The sequence below is a fragment of the Crocodylus porosus genome, unplaced genomic scaffold (assembly GCF_001723895.1).
Source record: "Crocodylus porosus isolate Cpor-Errol unplaced genomic scaffold, CroPor_comp1, whole genome shotgun sequence".
Taxonomy (NCBI): Eukaryota; Metazoa; Chordata; order Crocodylia; family Crocodylidae; genus Crocodylus; species Crocodylus porosus.
The window spans coordinates 115155217-115162692 of NW_017728931.1; the positions used below are offsets into that span (position 1 = coordinate 115155217).

The window sequence follows — 7476 nt, forward strand, 5'->3', positions numbered from 1 at the left end:
TTGAAAATGATACTGTTTACTAGCAAACTGTCCATCAAGAAGGATGGGGTGGGAGAAGCAGGGAAGGAGCCCCATGGCTGGATCTGCACCCCCCCTGACCCTGCTTCCTCCTGCTCCCCACCTTTGAATCCAGCCCTGCTCCAACCCCCTTCCCACAGCTGCTTTGGGTCCAACCCCACTCCATCCCCACCCCTCACTGCTTTGGGTTCACTCCCGGTCTGCATCCTCCCCCCTACACCCCCGTCTCACCCGCCACTTTGGGTCCAACCCCCTTCCCCCCTCCACCTTTTCAGGTCTGGCCCACTCCCCCTCCCTCCACCCACTGCTCCAGGTCCTCCTGGCCTATGTCCATCTGCTTCCCTGTTCCCCTTCCTCCCTCCCTGCTGGCTGTTCTGGGGGGCATCTGGGCCAGGCAGCAGGAAAGCTCCTCAGCAATGCTCCCCCCTCCTTCACCCACAGGGAGGGAGGCATGGGGAAGCCTCACTGCTCAGGTGGCCAGGGCGTATTCCCTGCAGCCAAACTTTCCCAGCAGCAGTAAAACTGTGGCCTGCACAGCCTGGATCACCTACCCAATCAGCACCTGCCCTCTCAACAGCATATGTGCAGATGGCCAGAAGCATTACAGACAGAAAGACACACACACAGACAGACTAAGCCTTTTATTATATTAGAATGATGCTTTCCTGCTGACATAATGATAAAAAAAATCTGTTGGCTCTTTAAATCTTGCCTATCCATCTAATACAACAACACTGATAACTGTTTAGAAGTGTGGTTGCATATAACTTGCACATGTGTGAAAGCTTTTGCTTCTTGCATGTCTGCAAATAATGCTTGGACCAGAAGTCGAGCAAAGTAAGAGTGTGAGGGCTCAAGCTGTGTGCCATAAGAATTTTTGGAAAAGCAGATGCCATGTCAGTGAACTATAAGATGACTTACCCTAGGAAAAAGGAGACAGGCTCACATAGTTCAGCTTCTCTGTGTTTAATTCTTTTGGTTGCCAGCAGGAAAACTATCACATTACTTTAGCTTCATTTTGACTAAATCTATAGAACTTAGTTTGTTTACTTTTTTTGGTAAGAAGAATGAGAGTTTAAAAATAGCAAAACATGACCACAGATGACTGAAAGGACAGACATGGTTCCTTGATGGCAAAAATAACCAGGGAAGAAGGTAAAAGGGAAAGTGAATATAGGAAAAAGTCAATGGCTGCATCTTTGCTGCTGAGGAGGATGCAGGTGGTGACAATACAGGGTGACAAATACTCCTTGGCCATACTGAAGCGTATGCTCAGAGACCTCCAGCATGCCTTCAAGTGGCCAAAAGCAATCATGCAGGATTGCTCAACAAACATGCAGGACCTGTTGCAACAGGCTGAAGTATTCCTGTCTGCAGTCCAAATGCCCTTTATAGGATTTCATGAGTCAGCAGACAAGGTAGGCCAGATCCCTGACAATGAGGGGAGGTACAAGGACTCCAATGACCTTGCCCATTCTCCACCAACTAGGGACAGGGTTGAGTTGCAGAAGACCCTGGCATTGTGCCCAGCTGGTAAAGATGTGGGTGAAGCAGCCACAGTGGTCAACAACTCTCTGCAGCACAATGAGGTAGCCCTTGCTGTTGATGAACTTTAGAGAACCTTGGACAGAGGATGGAGATCAGGTCTGCTCGGGTCCCTTCCAACCCTACCACCTATGAAACTATGACGCTGGTGCCATTGATTGCTCCCATAGAGTTGGGGAAGCCCACCCGGAAAAAGCCAATAACAATCTTATATGGGTTGCCAATGTAGACAACGCTGTTTGCCAGCACATCCTGGTTAATATTACACACTTCCCAGATCATGATTTGGCCATTAACTTGCCCACGCCAAACTGGCTGGCAGTGGAGCAGTGGTTGTCAGCAGTGGTGAGCTTCCATATGGCAATGGTGATGAACTTCTCCAGAGTCAGAGATGGCCTTATGCTGATGTCCTCTTGCTCAATGCAGGGAGCCAACTGGCCAAAGATGAAGGTGGCCTGGCTCATGCAGAAGTTCTTCAGCCACTACTCATCATCCTAGGTACACAGGAAAACCCATTCCCACCAGCCACTGGTCATGCTGCTGGCCCTAAAGTTTTGGTAAATAGACATGAGTTGCTTCTCAAGCAACTCATAATCAGTGGTGTCCAGGAGGGCCATGTATTCATCACCTAAGGGGAAGTTGGCAGCTGCCTCCAAAGGGGTTGTTTGTGGCATGTTCTGGTAAGTGGATCTGCCAGGTCATCAGGCTCATAAGCCTTGTGCAGAAGGGCATGTGCTAGGACAAAGAGCTTTGAGGTCAGCTGTGGATGGGTAAATGAAACGTCCCTAAGTCCCTGTTCAAGATTTCTGCATGGTGCCAAGAAGGCTGTGGTACAGTCCCCAAGTCCAGTGGCCTCTGTGAGGGGCACAGAGCTATGGCGGGGTACAGGAACAGAAACTGATGCATGTACAATTAATGAGAGGGAACTGATTCTTGGTCTCTCCTAGAAGCCACTGGGCACAAAGGGAGGAAAGGAGAGGTCAGTGTGCATGGGAGTTCTTATGATGCGGCCAACCAGTTAGGACTGCTCTTTACACTCAGATGCCCTTGGCATTCTCTGACAGGCTGGGGAGCCCACAGAGCAGGCTGAGAAACATGTACAGAGCCCCTCTGGTTGTATCCCATCACTAGTGTAGGCTACCTTCATGGTTCCCGCCACAAACACCAACTGCTTATATAGTTTTCAAGCAATAGGCATTCAATCTGCTCAAACTAGATCACTAAGTTTCAATCTGCTCATTTGAAAGTTTACACACCACACACCCTTAGAGATAAAGCACTACTTGTATTGAATGACTACTTTTTTTATCTGATCAAGATGGTACAATTTTCTTTGCAACTCACATCTCTTTCACAAGGCACTGAGAAAGAGAAAACTATTGGTGAATTTAAGAATGCAATATGTCAACACAGATTTACAGTTAAAATGGGAAACGATTTAAGCTATAAACAGGAATATCTCATCAACATGGAGAAAAAGTGTGAAAGTACAGCTACTAAGGTAAGAAGTGGATTTAAGTGATTCTGTGTAGAAATCCTCTTCCTCAGGTCAGGAGGCAATAATTTCAATTATGATAAAAGATAAAGCCCTACAGAATAAGATGGAGGAACTTTAAAACTGTACATAAATCTGATGTCTTCAGACAGTAAGTATTCTTGAGCAAATTGAGGGTTTGGAATCTAAAAATTACTTCACAGACTGATATCTGATGTGTTACTTCAGGCTAATTCATGCGTCACAATGAAGTTGACCTATGCCCAGGGGTATCTGCAGAATATTCAGCTACTTCAACTTTCCACAAGCAGCTGGGTAGCACGGGATAAACAAAACTGTCGACACTTTTACGAATCTGAATAGTCAGTATTCCAGAACTGGAATATGCTAAGATGATTTAAATTATCTTAGGAAGAGGAGACATCCTTGAACAGTAAGATGACAGTCTGAGATCTGGAATTATTCTGTTCAATTTTTTTTAATCCAGAGTCAGCACAGGGTAATCAACACAGAGTACTACTTTAAATACCAAATGAAACACTTATTTGTTCAGGATCAACTGAAATCTGCTCAAGTACAGAGCAGAACAATGTATGCTGAGAACAGTAATTATTCTTATCCTGTTCCCAAGTAAGATAAAGAACTATACAAATTTTTGAGAGAGAGAAAGGAAAGATTGGTATCATTCTTTTATATGAACAAAGGGTTCCATTTAAAAAAAAAAAAAATCTTTCATCAGATGTTCTTTTGTCAATACAATCACTTTCAGTTGTTCTTTTGGCATTAATAAGTTATTGGACACACATACTATGTTATGATATGCAATGTCCTAAAACAGCACATGTAGAAAAGGATCATATTAACAAGACTTGGTAACATTTTTTTGAACACTGTACTCTAAGGTTTAATCTGCTTCTCTCAAGCAAAAAGCTGAAGTAGGTTGACTTCAATAGGATATAAGAAATATCAAGTTACCTTTGATTACTCCTACAGTAGGCAGCGGGGTTCACCAAGGACAAAATGTGTTAAACCTTTTACCATTATCCACCACTTACCAAAGCAAGCAAACTTGTATATATCAGAGACAATATTTAGAAAGATAAATTATTAATGAAGTACCTATATATTATAGATCCCTTTACTTTGATGCGACTCAAAGAGACAAAGGAACTTGTTTCTGGACATAGAGTTTATATCTAGTCTTGGAAAGACTACACTAAAAAGAAAATGAAGAGTTATTGTGGGTAGTTCTACATGCTGGCTCTGTGAAGCTCTTAAGGTTGCCACCAAAAAAAGAAACTCTCCCCATCTGTTCCTGTTCTGCATGCTCTGAACCTGGAACTGAGATGGTGAATGCACTCTAGGGGCGCATCCAGATGAGCACACACATGCGGTAGGTGGTGCTGCAGATCCATCTGCAGTGGCACACACCATACACATGGAGGCATTCCTCACACTGCTAATTTGCAGCACAGGGGAGGAGAGTGGCACACATGGTCGCAGCGCATGCTACCTGAAACCAGAGCCTGGCCAGCCAGAGCCATGCTTCAGCTGCCAGTGAGGCTCCCTGCTGCCAGACCGCCATGGCTGCATCCCCCATAAGCCCCCAGGACCCCAGATAAGGCTGGTGAGGCCAACATAGGTGCTGGGCCCAGCATCCCCTACTGCACCTGGGGCAACAAGCTGTGCACCAGAGCACACATGCATGGGTGCTCCCCAGGGTCAAGTAGCCTCAGCACATATTGTACTGCTGCTGTTTGTTCCTGCTCATGGGGGCGCTCCCTCAGGGTACTGACCAGTGACCATGCCACACTTGAGATCTTAGTCTTGCAAGAGTTGAGGGCAGATGGGGCATACCCCTACAGTGCCCCTACTGACATATTTCCAGTTTCAGAAAAGGGTGGGCAAGGCTTAGCTTTCAGCAGAATCCCTGACACCAGTGCAGAGGTAAAGTAGACAGTCTCTCCTAACTCTGGGGAGAAAACTGAAGAAAAGTAACCTCAAGAAGAGCTACCATTAACCTACAATTCTAGTTCTACTACCTTTGTTTCCCTGCCTTCTCATAACCCTTCACAAGCAAACACTGAAGGCATGTATTCTGCAATCCAAAGTGTGCTTGCAGCTCCTGTAGATGTACTTAAGCTAACTTTAAACTAGCTAGCTTAGGTACTAGTAACTGTTCTCTGTAAGTGTGGGTTTTAGTTCAGGCTGCTAAATCTCCCAGGGAAACTCAAATTGCTACATCTGCTACTACTATCACACCCTGAGCTAGGTAGGCAGAAGCTAATTCAGGTATGTCTATCAGCTGCGGTGATGCCTTTGATATCTACAGCTTGAAGCAGCTCCCCCTTCCTCCCTTCCCTCAGTCCACATCTCCAGCATCTTCAAGCTCGCTAGGAACTAAACTAAGCAGCATGGAGAGTAGAGGAAGTCAATCACTGTATCTTCAGGGCCAAAGTCTCTTATGCAGTAAAAAAGAGGCAATAGCTGGGGCAAAAACAGCAGCAGCTGCACTGTGCAACCACTACACCTCTGCTTTATGACCAGCAGAGTTATCAGCTGCCGTGGTCACTATTTAGACTTTAGTTACAGCTAGAACAAGCATGCAGGAGAGTCAACAAAAAATCTGAGGCAGCAATATGCACTCTCTTTTTCAAGATTTTGCATAAGATGACAGAAGATTTCCAGACATTGTGTAGAGCCCCCACAGTCATGAATCTGCTGTACAATTTCCAGACAGAAACCTCCAGTGTACCATCTTAAAGAAGTAGTCACTAAAAAGCTATGCCTCTTGGGAGAGGTTTGCTTGATATTTCTTTTGTCTTGCCTATGGGGTATTGCAATAATTATAGATATGTAGAGAACATTTATGTGAGAGATTGTGTCTACATTTTAATGTGGTGGAAGAAATACCTGCTCCCTAATTCTTATATTACTATTTCTGTTGTTTAAAAGCTCATAAATATGAAATCAACTCATAATCAATTTTGTGGGTTTTTTTCATTTGTCATACTATGTTTGAATTTGTATATTCCTGTTTACAAGTGTTTCTCTGCAGTCATAAACTAGACAGTTTGTTTTTAATTAATTCAATTTTCTTAGGTAATCTTACAACTAAAGCAGCTGGATTTTAAAAAAAAGGCATCATAAAACTTGCAGCAAAACAGATATTTGGTGACATTCTATGTAGAAAAAAGTACGATTGACTACAGGCTATGGAACTAGGACTGGATTAAAGCAAATATACATCCTATTTCTGATCATATAATAGGGCCCAAACCATAGTCCTAACTACTATAATGAATGGTAATAATGGCAGGGGTCAGCCACATGAGTCCTCTCCTTAGATGGTGGTACTGTCCCCCCACATACAGAGAACTTTGTGAGGAGTCGGTAGCAAACCCCTGCTTTGGAGTGTAAGGGCCTCCGTCCTCTCTTTTGGGCCCAGTATGCTTGAAGACAGCTGTACCAAACTAGAGAGGAGACAGCCCCTGCACTGGTTCATGGGCTGTCTCTGCTTTCAGGATTGTCTGAAGAAATCAAATGTACAGTGAGGGAGAAGGAAAGTTGTAGTTGGTCAAAGAAGTGGTGACAGGTATCTCACCTGCAGTAATACAGTGGGTCTCATTTCCTAGCCTCCAGAAAACAACAGTGTCCCATTACCAGAGTTGGAAGTTGGGGCAAATAGATTTTCTGTGGAGAGGCCCCTTCTTATCACCACCCTGGTGGTATCTGGAACATTATTCAAAACTCCCTCTTCATGGGTTCCTGGATATCACTGAAATGGCAAAAGGACTTTCCATAACCATAGCTTAAGAAACAGCTAGCAAAGGGCTAACATCCTGGCATGAAACAAGCCATAGAAAAAGTTTTTGCATTCTATCAACCTGTCCGGCTTACATGGGTGATATATACTAACTGCCCTTAGAGTAGAAGGCTGGGTCTGCCATGCAAAGCAAGACAAAAAAAAATCCTTTTCAATTCTATGCACATGTCCATCTAATTCATCACACTTAACAGACTCTACATGGATTTTTGAAACTATATCTGTTGAGAGGGGAATGTAGTAAATTACTTAACAGGAAAACCAGTAAATCAATGAGTGCAGCCAATCAAAGCATGCAATCAAATTGTTGCACAATGAGTTCTTCATAATTTTCTAATGTAAAGAACTTAGAATATGTGGATGAGGATGAGGGAGAGCTAGAAGATCAGGAAAACTTGAGGGTAAAAGAATGGAAAATAAAATAATTCCCTTAGGAAACATTCACAGCTATACTTCATATATAGGGGGAGGGGAGTATAGACACACACACACACACTCAAAGCCTTTTAAAATGTATTTAAAAACTGCATAAGGATTCTTTCATCTCTCAAGACAGTTAAGACATTGTTGGTGTCACTGGGTATAACCCTAG

At 43.9% G+C, this 7476-nt stretch overlaps 1 protein-coding gene across 6 annotated transcripts in view; it reads right to left on the reverse strand.

Moving 5' to 3' along the window:
- Nucleotides 1-7476, reverse strand: part of FAM19A5 (family with sequence similarity 19 member A5, C-C motif chemokine like) — a 669022-nt gene that overhangs the window by 597163 nt on the left and 64383 nt on the right. The window lies entirely within an intron of this gene.